General features: G+C 36.8%; 1 pseudogene; it reads left to right on the forward strand.

The window, feature by feature from the left end:
- Nucleotides 1-12775: 12775 nt before the first annotated feature.
- On the forward strand, nucleotides 12776-13558 carry LOC103875720 (annotated as a pseudogene).
- Nucleotides 13559-18992: the final 5434 nt, after the last annotated feature.

The following is an 18992-nucleotide window of genomic DNA, read 5'->3' on the forward strand; positions in this document are numbered from 1 at the left end:
TATATGCTGTCCAAAGGAGGCTAAGCTTGCACAAGCCATAATTAAGAATTTTGTTTTCTGGCTTGTTGGAAGTGGACTTCACCTTGAATATACGACTACTGATAAAATTCTCAAATACATTTCCCATTAAATAGGAAGTAAGAATGACTGTAAAGATCACTGTTCATTTAAAAATTTAACTTTATTGAGAATTTCCTGTTAGAACAGGATATAACAAAACAAAAAGGAGAAATCCATTAACTCCAGGTATGGAGGTATGGTTATGTCTCTTATCATCTCAGAAGTCTTGCTCTTTTGTCAGGCTGGAGTGCGGTGGTGTGATCTTGGCTCACTGCAAATTCCGACTCCCGGGTTCAAGTAATTCTTCTGCCTCAGCCTCCCGAGTAGCTTGAGGTATAGGCGCACGCCACTATGCCCAGCTAATTTTTGTATTTTTAGTAGAGACGGGGTTTCACCATGTTGGCCAGATGATCTCGATCTCTTGACCTCGTGATCGACCTGCCTCAGCCTCCCAAAGTGCTGGGACTACAGGCGTGAGCCACTGTGCCCTGCCCAGCCTTTTTTTAAAAAAAACTCATTACACTATGCACTCCCCTTAAGTCATATTCTTCACTATTTTGGCTTCAATCATTATCTGTACACTCATGACAAATATTTCAGCCTCCATGCCATAGAGCAAACACTTACTAGATCACTCTTGATGCATCACCTGTTCACATGGCTCATTTTTGTTCATTCTTCAGAATACAGTTTATTAGTACTTTCTCTGAAGGAAACTTCTCTGACCTTCTAAGACCAGTTGCATTTTGCCCTTTATTTGCTTCCATCAGAGAATTTATCCCATCCTGTGTTTATTTAATCAGTCAATAATTGAGTACTAGGTGCTTGGAATGTAAAAATAAGTAAATATAGGCAAATTCTGAGCACGTAGTACATGCTCAATAAATATGTTAACTCCAGGCTAACATCAATATCCAAATGGGTGCTTGATAATGAGTGAGTCCCAACAGAATTCTACAATTCTGCTCTAGGACAGTGTTCAAAGAAGTGTGATCTGGCCAGGCGTGGTGGCTCATGCCTGTAATCCCAGCACTTTTGGAGGCTGAGGCAGGTGGATCACTTGAGGCCAGGAGTTCAAGACCAACATGGAGATACCTTGTCTCTACTAAAGAAGTGTGATCTGGCCAGGCGTGGTGGCTCATGCCTGTAATCCCAGCACTTTTGGAGGCTGAGGCAGGTGGATCACTTGAGGCCAGGAATTCAAGGCCAACATGGAGATACCTTGTCTCTACTAAAAATTACAAAAATTAACTGGCTGGGGTGGCACATGCCTGTAATCCTAGCTACCTGGGAGGCTCAAGCAGGAGAATCGCTTGAACCAGGGAGGCGGAGGTTGCAGTGAGCCGAGATCGCACCATTGCACTCTAGCCTGGGTGACAAAGCAAAATTTAAAAAAAAAAAAGTGTGATCTATAGACTACCTTGTGAGCTCAACCCCAGATCTACTGAATCGGAATTTCTGTTGGTGAAATATGAAGACATGTGTTTTTAGAAGCTCCTCCAAATGGTGTTTAATTACCCTGATATTTGAGAGTCATTTGTCTAAGCCAAGACAATGGCAATGTCAGGCATTTGATTTGAATCATGAACTTAGCCAACAGCAGGAAATCCAGATGGTTCAGTTACCTCACAAATGTTGAGAAGGATGTCACCAGAGTCCCAACTATGTGTGCTGCAGATTCATGGCAGAGTGCAATATCAAACAATGAAATGACAAGCTGTGATGAACTATAGAAATGGTCCCTAACTTCATATACAAATAAAGAAGCAGAGTAACTTCATTTATGAGCCTGTGCTCTCTGCCACTCTGCAATGCTTATTCAATAGAGCTGTTTTCCTTATGGAAATCTAAAAGTTTCACTTCCTAGAATGCTAACCATTTGATAAATAGTATTACACAATTACAAATTTCTTCCAGAAACCTGGTAATGGTTAGTGATGTCCTAAATGACCCTGAAAGATAACTTGATACCTATTCTCCAAGACTCGATATTCTGGAGTCCTACGACGTTAGTCACTCTTTAAAGGCCTGAGAAGATAGAAGAGTAGGTTAAAATGAGATCAAATGTCCAGTAGTGTCAGAGGCATTTGAACCAGAGCAACTCCATATTGAATAGGGGGTGGATAAAATGAGGCTGAGACCTACTGGGCTGCATTCCCAGATGGTTAAGGCATTCTAAGTCACGGGATAAGATAGGAGGTCAGCACAAGATACAGGTCATAAAAAATCTTGCTGATAAAACAGGCTGCAGTAAAGAAGCCAGCTGAAACCCACCAAAACCAAGATGGCCATGAGAGTGACCTCTGGTTGTCCTCACTGCCACATTCCCACCAGTACATGACAGTTTACAAATGCCATGGCACTATCACGAAGTTACCCTATATGATCTAAAAAGGGAGGCAGGAATAATCCACACTTTGTTTACCTTATAATCAAGAAATAACCATAAAAATGGGCCACTAGCAGCTCTTGGGGCTGCTTTGTCTATGGAGTAGCCATTCTTTTATTCCTTTACTTTCTTAATAAACTTGCTTTCACCTAAAAAAAAAAAAAAGGATGACAAGCTGTGGCAGCACTCATTAATAGTATCTACTGAGGTTATACAATAGTCCAGGCTCTAGACTGAATGATTTATACAATCTATGTGCACTTAAACTTCACAACAACTCCATAACATTACATTTTTATTATCCCCAAATAACAGATAAGAAAACTGAGGCACGGAATCATTCACTAAACTACCAAAGGACTATACAATTAGCAAGGTAGAGTTTATATAAATCCAGGCAATCTGCCTCCAGCTGCAATCAGGGAGAACTTTCCACTTGTAGAGTAAGTTCTGCCAGACAAAGCAAAAACCAACAAAGGAGGAGACTATCCTAGAACAGTAGAATCTCCTGGCCGTGCTTCCATTACTGGACAGTGACTCGTTGAAGCTCAACTTTCAGAACTGAGAAGGGTGGACGAGCATGAAAAGTGTCTGGCTTATTGAAACCTCACATGGCTTCCCATAGTGGGCCCTCTTTGGAGACGTCACCCTTTTCACTGCCCAACACTGGTTCTCAATGACCTCAGTGTGGCTGGTATCCAAAAGCTGGCTCCTCCAGGGTCCTTACCACAAAAGAGTTCCCTGAAGCAGAAAATCAGCTCCCCATCAAAGGAAGATTGTTTGCAGCCTTTTGCTGTTGAGGTTCTTCATCCAGCTTTGATATCAGCAACACAGGTCAAGACCAGCTCTCCTCTGTGAGAAACTCACATATTCTTGCCACGCCAAAAAGTGAGAGTGAGGGCATTGTGCTGCTGTGAGCCTCACATCTCTCTCCAATTCTTCCCTCCCCTGTTCAGGTAGTGAAGACTCAATTCAGCAAAACTGCTGATAAGCTGATTTCCAACTGGGGAACAAGATTCCCATCTCCCTTTGCTGCATCCTTAACCTTGTGTAAGTGATTATCTTAAAACAACCCTCCTTGATACTGAGGATTGAAAACAACTCCCTCCCTCTCGCCTCTCTGCATGGACACTACTATCTCCAAAAGACTGATGATGACCCTTCTTTCACTTGGGCTTGAGGAAGAAGGGGTGAAAGTGGTTGTTGGTGACAGGGTTAGCTATGTAATTAATTAAGATCTGCAGGAAGATAGCTAACCTAACTTCTGGAAGCTCCTTCAATGTAGAATATAGAGAGCTTAGACACTTTTGTTTCATATCTTAGAAACTTTTGTTTCAGTTTTTTACCTTAGCAGAAATTTGAGGAAAACAGGAGAAATATCACTTGACTTTCTGTTACAAGAGTTTATCTTGTAAAAAAAAAAAAAAAAAAAAAAAAACCTTTCCATCTTATCCCATTCTTCATCAATCCATAGGAGTCTGGAACTTTGTGGTGACAAAGTAAACTGTACAGTCAGTATTTTATTCTCATCTGTATTTTCGCTTTATTTCCCAAGTATCAATCCAACTATGATGATAGACAAGTGTTACTGGAGAAAAGTTGAACCAAATCTATTACTGCCACGGAATATCTCTAATTCAAAGTTTCTGTGATTTTAAGTAATTGGCCACTTGCTTGGATTATCTTCACTCTCATTGAACATCAGGGAGAAAGAAAGCTCAAATAAAATCAGGTCAGAATAAATGAAATCCAAGATGGATTGTTATGGACATTTAGATCCCTCTTCAAGGAGGAAGGGCTTATTTCCCATCTGCTGGGAATATGGCCTGAAAATAGCCCTCACTTATCAGCCTTCTTTAGCTGGAATGTCATGGCTCTAGAAAATTGCCTCCCCCAAAGTTTCATCTCCTTCCAAGGTCAGTTCATATCCAGTAATTAATTTACATGGGGTATAAAGTCCAGCCCTAGCCACAATTCAAAATAATTGGAATGACCCTCTTAGATCCAGAGCTCCCCACGTGTTGGCTGAGACCTTCACTGGGATCACATCACAGCTCCACTTCTCCCTATGCCCAATCTTGCTTCCATCACATCCCTTCCTCTGTGTCGGTCCCAAGAATACTTCCTAATAAACATTCCACATGGGTTCCTGGGGTACCTGAGATATAGGCAGAGATCAGAATCACAGCATTTCACCAGTTTCATTGTTCGGTTTTTTTTATTTAAATTATGAAGAAAATATTATTTAAGGAAATATTTCATTACGTAAGATAAGATTATAATTTTAGAAGTTAATTTTAGAGTCTGAAGAATATTTGGTTTAGATTTAAACAGTCTCACAGAGAATTATGGAAAGTGGAAGAATGATAGTATTCTATATGATTTCTGTAATTTATTGTTTTTATGAAAATATTTCTGCAATTTTTAAAAACAATATATTACATAGATGTATTCAATCAAATAAATTAGGGGATTATTTACTGGCATGAAAACCAGAAGAGCACCTAATGCTTGCTCAGAAGAGAGAACCAATATGGTAAAGAGAGTTGCAGCGTTCTGCTAAGGCCAAGATCCATACACAAAACCCTAAGAAGATCGCTATCTACCTACTCAATGTCTCTTTTATGAATGTTTTTCCACAGACCAGCTCTTTGGTAGATGGCAGACTTTACACAGAAGAGGAGTCTGGCACTAAACAAGTTCTATGTTCCTTCAAAAGTTCTCTACTTTACAACGTTTCTCCTCCAGTGACGGGTTCTGCTTTCTTTCTGTTCCAAGTGCAGAGTCATGAAATTCAACCTCTATTTTGCTGCAATGTGGACAACTCAATATACCATGCCGTAATGAGCATTTTGAATATAATTGATTTTCAAGAACATGAACTCTACTTAGTTCCTTTTAAATATTTTTCTCTAATTTGATCAAACACACAGAAAACCTTACAGATATATTGGAATAACTTCTTTTTCTAGTAGCATTTTGCAGGAGTTATCTAGGGAGTAAAACATGCTGTATCAACACTTCTCTATCCATCAGAAATTTTCATTAATTCTGACCAAATAGATCAAATAAAGCTATTTCAGTGGCATGATGAAAGAGTAATTCTAATTAAAGGCATTGGAATAACAATATATAGATTGAACCTTCAGAGGCTACATTATAAATCTGGCCTTATACCATAGAGCAATTTTGCCCAATATCCCAAGAAAAGGAAGGAATTTGCCTAGCTTGTCTATTTATTTCCAATCATTTGTAGTGTTTAAAATAGACTTATAATTGTCCATACTTGTGAATTTATTTTTAATCAGAGTTATAGGAAAAACTGTTAATTAAGCAACTGAAAAATAATTTTCTGAAATAGCTCAAGTATGTTCTTGGATCCTGGAGGTTTGCATGGCCTTGATCATGGCATTTTCTTCAGGCAGTGCCTAGAAATATTTTCTTTGAAGGGAATTGAACCCAACTGTCTAGTAATTGTGTTTAAATTAATTAATTTATTTTTGGAATCAGTTTTCCACATTTTAAAAAATTCATAGCTCCCACAAACACACAAATAACTTCATGCAATGTGAAATTTTGGTTGTAATACATGTGTTAAAATGCAAAATAGTCTTACCCTTAAGATTTTGATTTTATCAATTTAATATTAATTTTAATTTTAATGCTAATTGTGCACTTTTTAATAAAAATGGTTTTATTAAAATATGTTATGAACAGATATTGATCTTATACTTTGGTTTTAGAGCAGTAAAGTCATGGTTTTATTAAAGTATGGTGAGTATATTGAACTCACTTGCACTATTTGCATACTTGTAATATTTGTGGATTATTAATTTCAAAAGAAATCAAATAGTTGGTTATGCAACTTAAAAGATAGATAATAACAAAGCAATAACAAAATGGAATCCACAATGGAGTTCAGTTTACCAAGTGATTTTACTTATATTGGATACACCATCCCTTAAAAGAGAAAAGAACTAATGTGTCAAGTAGAAAACATGCATTTCATTACATAGTAGCTCTCTGAACATGGGCAACTTACCTAAATTCTAAACTTCAGCTTCTTTAAATAGGGGTGATAATTCACAATGTGATTGTAAGAATAACTGAGGTAACATAAGTAAAATGCTATGGCATATATAAAGCCCCTCGCACATAGGTAGGATTCAAAAAATCATAACAATCATTAATATTTGCCATCAATGCATCTGCATTTCTATTTCTATCACTAGCTATGAGTCCTGGGCAAGTCATCAAGATCCTCTGACTTACATTTTCCTTGTGAGTAATACAGGGCATTAATAGGACTTGAATGGTCTTCTGTACAGAGTTGTTTTGAGGATTAAATGAGATAGTATATGTGAAGGTGAAATGTCCATCATTATAGTCCTAACTTTTCGGATGAGGAAACTAAAGGCTAATAGTTGAAAGCAAACTATTCAAGGTCATGTTACCAGCAAGTAGCTGAGCCAGGGTTTAAAAACCAAACCTTCAATTCCTGAACCCATGACTTAGTTCATCTTATCACACAGCTGCTTCCAGTAAAGTTTTTAAGAACTTCCTTTGCATAGTCCAGGATTAGTCCCAGGGCATGGGATAGGATTAAGTTTTTAAAAGAAGCAAAAGAACCTCAGCTGCTAGGGTGAAAGGTCATGGGAGTGGAGAACTATAACACCAACCACACTATTTCTAATCATAGGCCTCCCTGACTACTGAATTCAGTAGTATTGCTGAAGTCAGTCTTTGACTTTTCCTTCATCATCCACAGCTATTTTTCCAAGTCTCACTCTTTCTTCCCTTAAAATATTTCCATTGTACACATTTTTCTCCCCATTTTCACTGCTAACACTCCAGCACAGCCTTTATTGCTCTATGCCTGGTACAGCAAATAAGCTTAGGCTGTTATCTCCTCCCTCTACCAATTACCCTCAACAATACTGCTAGATGGCTCTCCCAGAGATATCAATTTTCAGATTTACGATGCCTGGGATTATCCAGTGGTGTGCTGGACCTGGCTCTCACCAGCTGGAGAAAGTGGATTGTGTGCATGTCTTCTCAAACACTGCCTTCAACAAAGTCATGTTGATAACTTTAAATTGTCCATTGAGGGTGCATTTATACCATAGACATCAGCAAACACTATGACTCAGGGCATATTTTCCCCCAGGGAGCTTATTGTTAAACATTTGACAGCACCGATTACATCTGACATAGTCACTACTTACAGGTACAATACACAGCGTCTGACACACAGTAGTACTCAATATACATTTGCTCAATAAATTACAGATGTTCGCCCCCTCACAAATCTGTATGTCTTGTCTGCACAATTCATAGTCCAACTCTACTACCTAGCTTTCTAGACCTGCCTCATTTGGTCCTTCACTAGGAAGTCAATGTTTTTATTCTTCTATAAGGCTGAGTTCTGGGCCGGGCACCATGGTTCACACCTGTAATTCCAGCACTTTGGGAGGCTGAGGTGGGCAGATCACTTGATGCCAGGAGTTCAAGACCACCCTGGCCAACATGGTGAGACCCTGTCTCTCAGGTGCAGTAGCACATGCCTGTAATCCAGCTACTTGGGAGTCTGAGGCACATGAATCGCTTGAACCCTAGAGGCAGACATTGCAATGAACCAATATGGCACCACTGCACTCCATCCTGGGTGACAGAGCAAGACTCTCATTTAAAAAATTAAAAATAAGACTGAATTCCACTTAAGCTTCTGGGGCCACCACTGGTGCTGGCATGGTCTATGACTAATCCCTCCTCTAGGCCTCAGTTCCTTTTCTTTCTCCCACCTAGAAAGCTCTCTCCTTCTCCTTATGCAAATCCTGCTAGTTCTTTACAGTCCAGATCAGATTTCACATCTTCCCTGAAAATTCCATCATTCTAAGATCTTCTTATCTCTATGTAGTTAGTCCATTTATTTAGCATTTCATTACTTTGTACTGTTTCATTCCCATTAGTTTTATTTCTGTAGCTATATCACTAACTCCTTTAAAGCAGCATCCACTTTGTTTTTCTTATTTGTATTTCCACAAGTCAGGTAATATACATTAAGACTGAAGAAGTCCATCTGGCCCAGTTGTTCCCAAACACTTTTTCATGGTCTGATCCAAAACATTCTTCTCAGATAAATTCCGCACTGCTCTTTTTGAGGCACGTAATGCCCACACACCTCCAACCCTCAAGCTTACCGTGCTCAGTATAAGGGGAACCCTTGAGCTTCCTAAGCACAGGCTGCTCTAGTGAGTCATCCAAACTGCAGCCAAAGGTATGACACAATCATTGCTTGGACTTTCAGTTTAGTTTTCCCAGAATATTCCAAATGAAATAAAATAGGTTTTATTTTCTATTTTTGGCCAACACTTCTATGTATTGCAAACGGTATTTTCTATGTTAAACTGTGAAAAAATAACATACTATAGGAAACAGTTGGATAAATAAGCTCTACTTTGTGATATATAATCAAATATAGATTTCCAAACTGATAATTGTTCAAGGAAATAATTATTTATGGAAATGGTATAAAAGAAGCCTTTATATTATAAATGTATGCATTTTAATATTTTTGCTCTGTGAATGCATATGTGCATATGTATGCATGAATGTCTCATCTCAATAAGGACATCTATATTCTGCAATTGAGTCCCTCTACCTTTTTTGCTAGTAAAAATGACCTTCATTTTATTAAGTAATGGTGACAGTTGAATACAGTTCATTTAAAAGCTTTATCTGCAACACTAAAAAGTTGGCAATTTGATGATTTTTATTCTACTCCAGCCTCATCAAAACCTTAAATATGTGTGTGTATATATATCATATATATATCATATATATCTTATATATATGATCTGTTTATGTGTATGCATACATATATGTGATATATATCGCCTATAGTCTCATATATGGCTCGCTATATATCAAATATTATCAGAGACTGAGTAATTTATAAAAATAGAAATTCATTGCTTACAGTTCTAGAGGCTGGGAAGTCCAATATCAAGGCACTAGCACACTCAGTGTTTGGTGAGGGCTTGCTCTGTACTTCAAAGATGGCACCTATTATTGCATCCTCACATGGCATCAGCAGAGAATGCTATGAACTCACATGGCAGGAGGGGCCAGGAAACTGTTTTTAAGTTTCTTTTATAAGGGGACTAATCCCATTCATGAATGTGGAGACCTCATTACTTAATTATTTCCAAATAGGCTCCACCTCTTAATACCACCACCACAAGAACTAGGTTTTAACGTAAATTTTGGAAGAATTAGACCTAAGCAATATGTATAAGTATATATGTATGTGCAGTAAAGAGTTAACTTGGACTTGGGCTATTCAAATCCTGTGCATTCCAACCGTCTTCAAGGCTGGCCTTCACTGGCTCCTAAGAGATAACCCATAAGGTCTTGGAATATCCTACCTAATAAACATGTTATTTTATACCTGAGCCTTGGGCCATACCGGAAGTGTTTCTGCTAACAATGTGATGTATGGTGAATGCCTGTTTTTGTTCACCTGGGACCTAGGACCATTTTCTGTCAGTTTGACCTCTGCGAGGGACTAGAGACTGAGTAGCTAAGGTCAGTCACAACAGCACCTCATGCCTACATGACTGATCCCCAAGACTGATCCCAAAAATGCTGGAGTGAGTTTTTCTCGTTGGCCACACATGCTGTCACAACTTGCTACTGAGAGAATGAAGCACTGTCTGCTGTTTCTACAACTTCACTTGAAGAAGATATCTGAAACCATGTGCTTATCCCTAGATTTCACCCTCTGTGTGTTTTTCCTTTGCTGGTTTTAATCTGTATCTTTTCTGCTGTAATAATCCGCAACCATGGGTATAACAGCTTTCTGAGTTCTGTGAAACCTTCCAGTGAAGCATCAAATCTTGATGGGGACCCCCAGTACAACATATATGGGTATATGTGATTCACTGGTTGTCAAACTCAAAACCTTGATAACCACTGACCTCAGTTCATCCTCCTTTATTTCCACCTCCAGCATACCCCAACTCTACCCTGCCTCACTCACATCCCTATCTCCTGCCTCCTTTTCTCCATTTATAAATGAAGAAACATAGGCCCGGGGAGGTGAAGTAACTTTCAATATAATATAATATTTAACATACTGTAATATAATTGTTTTGTCATCACAAAAATCCCAGAGGTAGGAACTAAAATCTTTATTTATAAGTGAGAACTCCGAAGGCTTGAGAAAGATACTTGTCAGAGGTCATCAGCTAGTTAAGGTATGGAGTTGGGATTTAAGTCCAGATATTCTGACTCTAGACCCCAGTTCCTAACCTCTGTATTCTAGTGTCTCAATGAATTAAAGAATTAATGAATTAATCACTGCTATTAACCCTATCAAACCTTCTATTCACTTTCTTGGGATTACTAGCACACATTGTCTACAATGAAGCAGCCATTCATCATTAATGACTTAGACCAAAGAATACTGACTTACATAGCAGAGCCAATGCACTCAGCCATATAGGTAGTTTGTGCCATTTGCTGTGTGTGCTCTATGAGTGGCACCTCCTAGAGGTATTCAGTGCAGTGGCCTAACACTAAGCCTAATTGCTGGACAGTTAGGCAATCAGAGAAGTAAAAAGCCTAATTCAGGAGGAATACAAGGTTTATAATTGGGACTATTCATCTATCTGCAAAAAAGATTCCCTTTGAAGTACAATGATCACATGCTTATGTTTTTAGTTTGCTAAGAAATTCAGGATACAAGGATGGATCAGATACTTTTTCTGCACTTATATTTCTTAATATTTAATTAAGGAGAGAGGCCAGTGGTTCACTCACAAATTATAATTTGAAGAACTCACTATAAAGACTGAAATTCACCAGGTCATCATTTTTTTTTTCTTACAACAATGCAGTTAACTCATCACCACATAATGAGAAGCAGAATAACTAGGCAGAATAATTAAGAACACAGATCGGAGAGCTTGAATCCCAGCTTCATTGTCAGAAGTTTTGTGAATTTGGCCATGTTACTCAACCTCTCAACGCCTACATTTCTTCATATGTAAAATGTGAATGATAACAATGGTATCTATCTTCTCTGGGTATTAGGAGCTCAAAATGAACTAATATTTGCAAATATTTAGCACAAGGTCTAGCACATGGTAAATGCTGCATAAGTATATATTAAGTAAGTATTCTGCTTGGAGATAACTTCAAATCCTTTTTTCATTCTCACTGATTTATCATTTCTAACATGTCTCATACATTTAGAAGACTTTAGTTAGTTTATGTTGCTTGGTCACATTTAAGGATAAGATGAAAGAAAAATAGAGGAGTGGAAATAATCTATATTAATATCATTGCTTTTCCTTGCCATCAGTAGATTGAAAATCTACCAGGATGCACAGTTTCTCGTTCTGGGAAACTGTTAAACATACTGGAATTATTTCGTATCACAGAAACAAACACACACAAACATTTTATGAACTCTTAACCAGCAGGTGAGGAAATTAAAGCCAAGCTTAAAGTCTCGATGAAAAAAGATGCAAATTACAATCCAAATTTGCCCTTAACTAAAATGAATGACTTCAGAAAAAACTGGAAATTTCAGGGGCTCCCAAACAAAACAAATTCAAAGTTTTGGTTTACCTCATAATTGCCTTTGCAGTCCAAGCAGACTGACAGAATGAATCAAACTTCTAAGATGGGACATTTAGTTATCCTACTTAGATAGGTACAAATATTTTTAGAAATTTGCCTGGAGTCTAACAGGAAAAAGTATTGGAACAAAAGAAAGATTTCTATATTTGCTGCATTGTCCGTATACTAACTCAATAACAAAAGTAAGAATCAAGGAATACAACAATTAATGTACCCACCTCTGAAGTATTTAAAGGAGTAATTGACCTTTCACAGGCTGAGGTAGTTACATACATTTTATTCCATAATTATTTACTTTGGAAATAACAGAGTAGCTATTTAACTTCCTTTTTCTTTCCTTTTACCCCATTGATTTGAGGCAGACCTTTTCTGCCAAAGGAAGCAGGATCTTAAGAATTCACTGGCAACAATCAAACTTAATCATAATCGCCTCTCACCTACAAGAGGGATCAAAAGTTAAATCTGCATATTTTATTTCCATCATGACTTTCTATTTTAAAATTATCTCGTTCAAATGTATCCAAATAACAACCTTCACTAATTTCGCTTGAAGATACTAGAAAATGCTATGGCACTGTCCAAAATAACTTCCTAGAAATTCTGAGTAAATTGGACTACGTTAATTTTACAATACCTATTAAAAATACAAGAATAAGAAAAAGTAATTAAAATTACCTTCCTTCAGGTATGCCTGGGTCTTGGATAAACTGAAAGCTGAGTGTGAATATGGTATCACCGCTGATGTCTCCCTGTGCAAATTTGAGACCAGCAAGTATTACGTGACTGTCATTGATGCCCTAGGACATGAAGACTTCATCAAAAACATGATTACAGGGACATCTCAGGCTGACTGTGCTGTCCTGATTGTTGCTGCTGGTGTTGGTCATGGCAACGTTGCTGGTGACCGCAAAAACGACCCAACAATGGAAGCAGCTGACTTCACTGCTCAGGTGATTATCCTGAACCATCCAGGCCAAATCAGTGCTGGCTATGCTCCTGTACTGGATTGCCACATGGCTCAAATTGCATGCAAGTTTGCTGAGCTGAAGGAAAAGATTGATAGCACTTCTGGTAAAAAGCTGGAAGATGGCCCTACTTTCTTGAAGTCTTGTGATGCTGCCATCGTTGATATGATTCCTGGCAAGCCCATGTGTATTGAGAGCTTCTCAGTCTACCCACCTCTGGGTCGCTTTGCTGTTTGTGATATGAGACAGACAGTTGCTGTGGGTATCATCAAAGCAATGGAGCTGGCAAGGTCACCACGTCTGCCCAGAAAGCTCAGAAGGCTAAATGAATATTGTCCCTAATACCTGTCACCCTAGTCTTAATCAGTGGCGGAAGAACAGTCTCAGAACTGTTTGTTTCAATTGGCCATTTAAGTTTAATAGTAAATGACTGGTTAATGATAACAATGCATCATAAAACCTTCAGAAGGAAAGGAGAATGTTTTGTGGACCACTTTGGTTTTTGTTGTTCTTTTCTTTTCTTTTTTTTTTTTTTTTTTTAATGTGTGTGGCCATTTTAAGTGATTAGTTTTTAAAATCAGTACTTTTTAATGAAAAAAACTTGACCAAAAATCTGTCATTTTGAGACCCATTAAAATGAAGTTTACTAAGAAATATATATATATATATATATATATATATATATATGAAGTAATAGTAATCTCACCTAAGCTCTCCCCAAGAATAGGAAATAGTAAACACTTCCCAACTAGGTGAAATTTGGTGAGAAAGAATGATGTGAGTAGATTTTTAAAGTAGTTTGGGGGAGTACACACCATAAACTTTAGAAACAAATACAATTTTATAACTGTTCTGATTGTCAACTCTAAAGCCCAAAAAAAGTTGCTTCTTGGTGTAACTAAATTTTTACTAATAGAATAAAGAAATTCATGTATACAGTATTTGTTGAATACCTCTCTTCTCCCTTCTTTTTAACTTCTCCCCGACAGTGGCTGTCCCTCTGTGTATTAACATGCACAATTGCCTTCCTTCCTCAAAACTCTCTTTAGCCCCGTCATTTCCTCTGCCATCTGCTCCCTACCTTAGCCATCCAGACTTGAAAAATTAACCGGATCTTTTGTCTCTAATTTTTCACTTCCCATTTTCTCCTTTAGCTTCAGCAATCTGATTTCGATAATTCTACTCAAAATGCGTTCAGAAAAATCACAAATGAACCCCAAATTGCCAAATGCAATGTGAGCTTCTTAGTCTTTGTTTTACTGGACCTTTCTGCTGCACTTAACACTGTTAATGAGGAACTGCTTTTGAAACTTTACTCCATTGACAATTTAAATAATATCATCTCTGGCTCTCTAATCATTATATTTCTGCTTCTTTGGATCCTTCCTCCTTTGATTACTTTATATCTTTCCTTCAGGGGCCCAAGAGATGTGAAGACTATATGAGTACAGTTTCAAAAAGTAAACAGCCTTTCAGAAAAATTTAAGGAAGGCAAATTTACTAGTTATATAAATGAAGTAGAATTGCATGAATATATTTCTAAAGAGGTGCTCTATTCAACTTTTTAACATATGCAATATTTTTATTTAGCAAATTAATTTACGTATTTATAATTGCTCTGTTAAAGCTTTGAAGAAACATTTTATTAAATTGATTAAATATTGCCTCCCATTTTCTGTGAATTTATTATGAAAAATGTAAATAGTCTGGAAATAATATTTAATGCATGCTATCTGAAATTCTGATTTAATTAATTTGTCTGAATCTAAATTAATTAGAATTGCAACCAACTCTACCTTTCACTGATTAAAACATTTTAAATTCATCATGATAAGTTGTATTACTATCCTTAAAATAAGTAACAATATTCGGAAGAAAAAATAGCTACACATTTAAACTTCTGTCTTGCTCATCTTTTGAAACTGTAGGGATGACCCTTTCTTGCTTTCAAGACAATCAGAATTTTCAGCCTTCAGAATATAAGTGACAAGGTTGATAAGACAAGACATATATTACTTTCTATGAAACTTTTAAAAGGCAAACCAGTTATTCACCAGCACAGCTCCATACGCAGTACAGAGACTGAGATAAAGTCTTCCTAGAAGTACTTCACAGTTGGCCCTTTCCACAAGTGAAATAAGAACATAATTGTAATCTCCACCTAATAGCCTGAAGCCTTTCCCTGGTAGTCAGTTTAAACTGAATTAAACTACACATGAATATACAAGTCAACAATTAAAGGGAGACTGCAAAATATGTGCCAAAAGAGTCCTGACTGAGATGCTAGAAAATTATGACTTTTCTAAGTACCAGAAAGTATTTATATTAACTTGTCCTTTTGCAAGAGAAAAAAAAATAGTTGAGAAGTAGTTTTATCAAACACTTTTTTGAATCAGAAAAGCAAGTGCTATTTACCTCGCTGTAACTGCGAGTACAGTTTAAAGTCTAAATGTGTCCTCAAAATAAGGAACACACAAAAATAATCATCTACGAACTTAATATATATGATTCTGATAAATTCTCTGAAAGCAGTATCTCAAGCTGGGCAAATTTACAAAATGGTAAAATATATGTTGAATTCACCCAAACCAATAATTTCAGCTATTTGTCTACAAATTACAATCTCACATTGGCAGTTGCTCACTCATCTAATAAATTATAGCCTTCTGATTAACGATCTAGTCCACAAAATCAGAGAAAACCATAGACCAAAATTTAGGATGTTTTTTCTCAATTTTTAAATCTTTCTTAAAACAGTTTTAAAATATTGTCTAACAAAAAAAAATCCTTATTCTTTAGTTTGACTTTAATTATCATAAATCTTTCAGTGAATAAATGTAAATCATTAAAAAGTGGAAATTTTCTAAGTAGGAAAAAAATCAATGAGAAGGAATTTGTGTAGAAAAATTATTCTACTTGGAAAGGTATAGCTAAGGTTTTTAAATAAATTTTCATGTTTTAAAGAACATGAACTTTTCAAGCTGAAACAGAATCTGCACCTCCTTCATTGTATTTCAGTTTTGGGTAAAATTTCTTCACCAAACGTGAGGCTATTCTCACAAAGAATTCTCTTTTCCTACATAAAATGCCCAGCTGCCCTTTGGGTCGCTGTGGAAAAAGGGTGTGTCTAAAGCAAATATGTGCATCGGCATGTAACCCAATCCTAAGAAGGAACTAACTCATTAATTTCATTTTAGATGAGTCTTCTTAAGGTGGAACATGTCTTCATAAAGTGAAGCACATTGTAAAAATGCTGGAAGGGTCTTCATACTCATGGTACAAAGACTGAATAAAGGATACCATAATGGTGCCTAATATATTTGAGATAAATTCGAGCATTTACAAGAGGTGTTTAGATGTCTGTTTCCCATTAACGACAGAACAAAGGAACTACTGCCTATGTCTCCCACCCACCTCAGTTTGCCCCTGTCAATCTTAACTGCAGCAGACTTTTCCCTTAGCTGACAGGAACAGAAGTGCTCTGCCATATCATATGACAGTAGCTTTTGGGACTGACTTTTTGAAAATCTAGCAGAACCAGAAAAAGATGAACAAGGCAAGAACAAATATTGAATCAGAGTATGATTTTTGCTAACTCTAGCCTTGATTTACTTCCATCCCAGGTTTCTTGTCTGGCCCTTACCTGAGCAGAGAGTGGTCTAAATTTATCTAGGGTTGCCTTTTATACCCTGTCAACTCTCACACTCTCCTCTTGATCTAACTCTTTGGTCACAGTACCACAGCCACCTTCAAGGCAAATCCCTGTTTCCTATTAAAATCTACTTTCTCAGTTCTCAACCTCCAACAACCTCTGCTTCTTCCAAAATGGCTGAATTGAAGTAACAACTGTAATGAATTAATACATCCTAATGGAGATGGATGGGGAACCCTAAAACCATTCCCTGTTGCCCAATAAATTTAATACATTTTAGCAATAATCTGGAATAGTGAAAGATAATATTTCTGGCCCCAAAAAGGAAGACATTTAGAGATTAGATGAAACCTAAATATCCTTCCCTCCTTTTTTCCACTTGTGATATGACTTATATATTTTTTGTTGACTCCTCAGATAGGCACGCTGCCATAAAAAAAGTCAGGTATCAGAGTTTGCGACCCTCTCTGCAACTTACTAGGTGTATTTCCTAGGACAAGTCATTTAATCTTCCTAAGTTTTATGCCCACCAATTGTAAATAGAGTTCATAAAATATCTAACTCATAGAGTCATTGCATGAATCACACTGACTTTTCATGAATATGAAAAGCAACAAAAAAGTTTAAAATTCCCCGTTTGTTATTTAGTCTTACCACAAATCCCACCACTTCTATTATCTGACCTTAACTTACTAGTCATGATGATACTTTTTTCTCGTTTTAATCAGTGAACAGATTCTTTACTACCACATTTTAAAATTTATCACAGCTTTAACTATATACAATTGATAACTTTTTCCTAATGAACCAGATGTTATACTTTCTTTATAATAAATTACCAAGCAAGAGTAACTAAAAGCAAGACCCTGGCATGTGGCCAAGCTGTCATCATCAAAGCTGGGTTTTGCTTGTGTGAAGAGAAGACTGTTGAATTTCAGATGGTTCAAGAGCAGAAATATATTGTCCATATGCCAAGCAGGCAGCAAAGAAATAAACACGTAGTGATATAACTGCAACCTTTTGGCATAGCTGTGGGAAACAAGGAAGAAGTGAAATAAATCCACCAATTCCCAGAAATGCCATCACAAAAAAAAGGAGGTTAACATTAAAGAAAGGGTCAGAAAGTCATGAAATAGAAAAATAGAATCACTAGGAGTGACAAAATTTCCAAGTAGTCATAGTGGTCCATGGTTAATGTTGACTTGAGCTACTATGGAAAGACCAATGGTGGCAAGTTGACTTATACAGCAAGATTTACTGATAAAGTATAATCACGTATTTTATTTTAAAGCCTCCAAGAATCTTTTTATCTGAATGATAACTTCTTTGGCAATAAGAAAGTAAAATGACTGAGTACCTCAAAACCACATGGTCCTAGAAAAACCTAAACTAGATCTTACAACCATTGTTCTTGTTGCTAAAAAAGACAAAGAGGACTTTATCTCTTTGAAATGGTTCACTTCTTTGGAACACATTCTTCACATTAATTTAAACATTGCAACCATGCTATATGTTGGCTTCCGTCTTTTCAAAAAATCTATTGTTAGAAAAATATTATTCCATTCAAATGTAAAAATAGATGAAAATTTATTTCTGAAACAAGGTCTCCTTTATCCTTCCTTATTTTCATGATAAAATGACTTACCTTGAAGGGTCATGAACTCTTTTTTTTTTTTTTTTAATTTATAAACAACAGAAATTTATTGCTCACAGTTCCTGGAGGCTGGGAAGTCTAAGATCAAGGTTTCAGCAGATTCAGTGTATGAGATAGTGCCTTATATGGGTTCTCATAAGGCAGAAGGGGCAAACAAGCTCCCTCAGGCCTTTGTTACAATAGTACGAATTCATGAGAGTGGAGCCCTCATGCCCTGTCACCTCCTAAAGGCCCCACCTCTTAATATCATTACCCTAGAGGTTAAGTTTCAACATGTGAATTTGGGAGACCCAGACATTCAGATCATAGCAGGCCTCATCATCTGTGATAAGTTCTTATTTTATTATTTTTAATTGACAAACAATAATCATATATATTTATGGGATGCACTATTATATTTCAACACATATATACATTGTAGAATGATCGAACCAGGCCAGTTAGCATATCGATCACCTCAAATATTTACCATTTCTCGGAAGTGAAAACATTTAAAATCCTCTCATTTACATGAACTTTTTATAAAATCACTCATACTGACTCATGTCATTGTCTCTGACATATTATCTTTCTGAAAATATGCTGCAAATAGTAATACACTGGCAACATTGCTTTGACTATGAG

This window comes from Papio anubis, chromosome 9, assembly GCF_008728515.1.
Source record: "Papio anubis isolate 15944 chromosome 9, Panubis1.0, whole genome shotgun sequence".
NCBI lineage: Eukaryota > Metazoa > Chordata > Mammalia > Primates > Cercopithecidae > Papio > Papio anubis.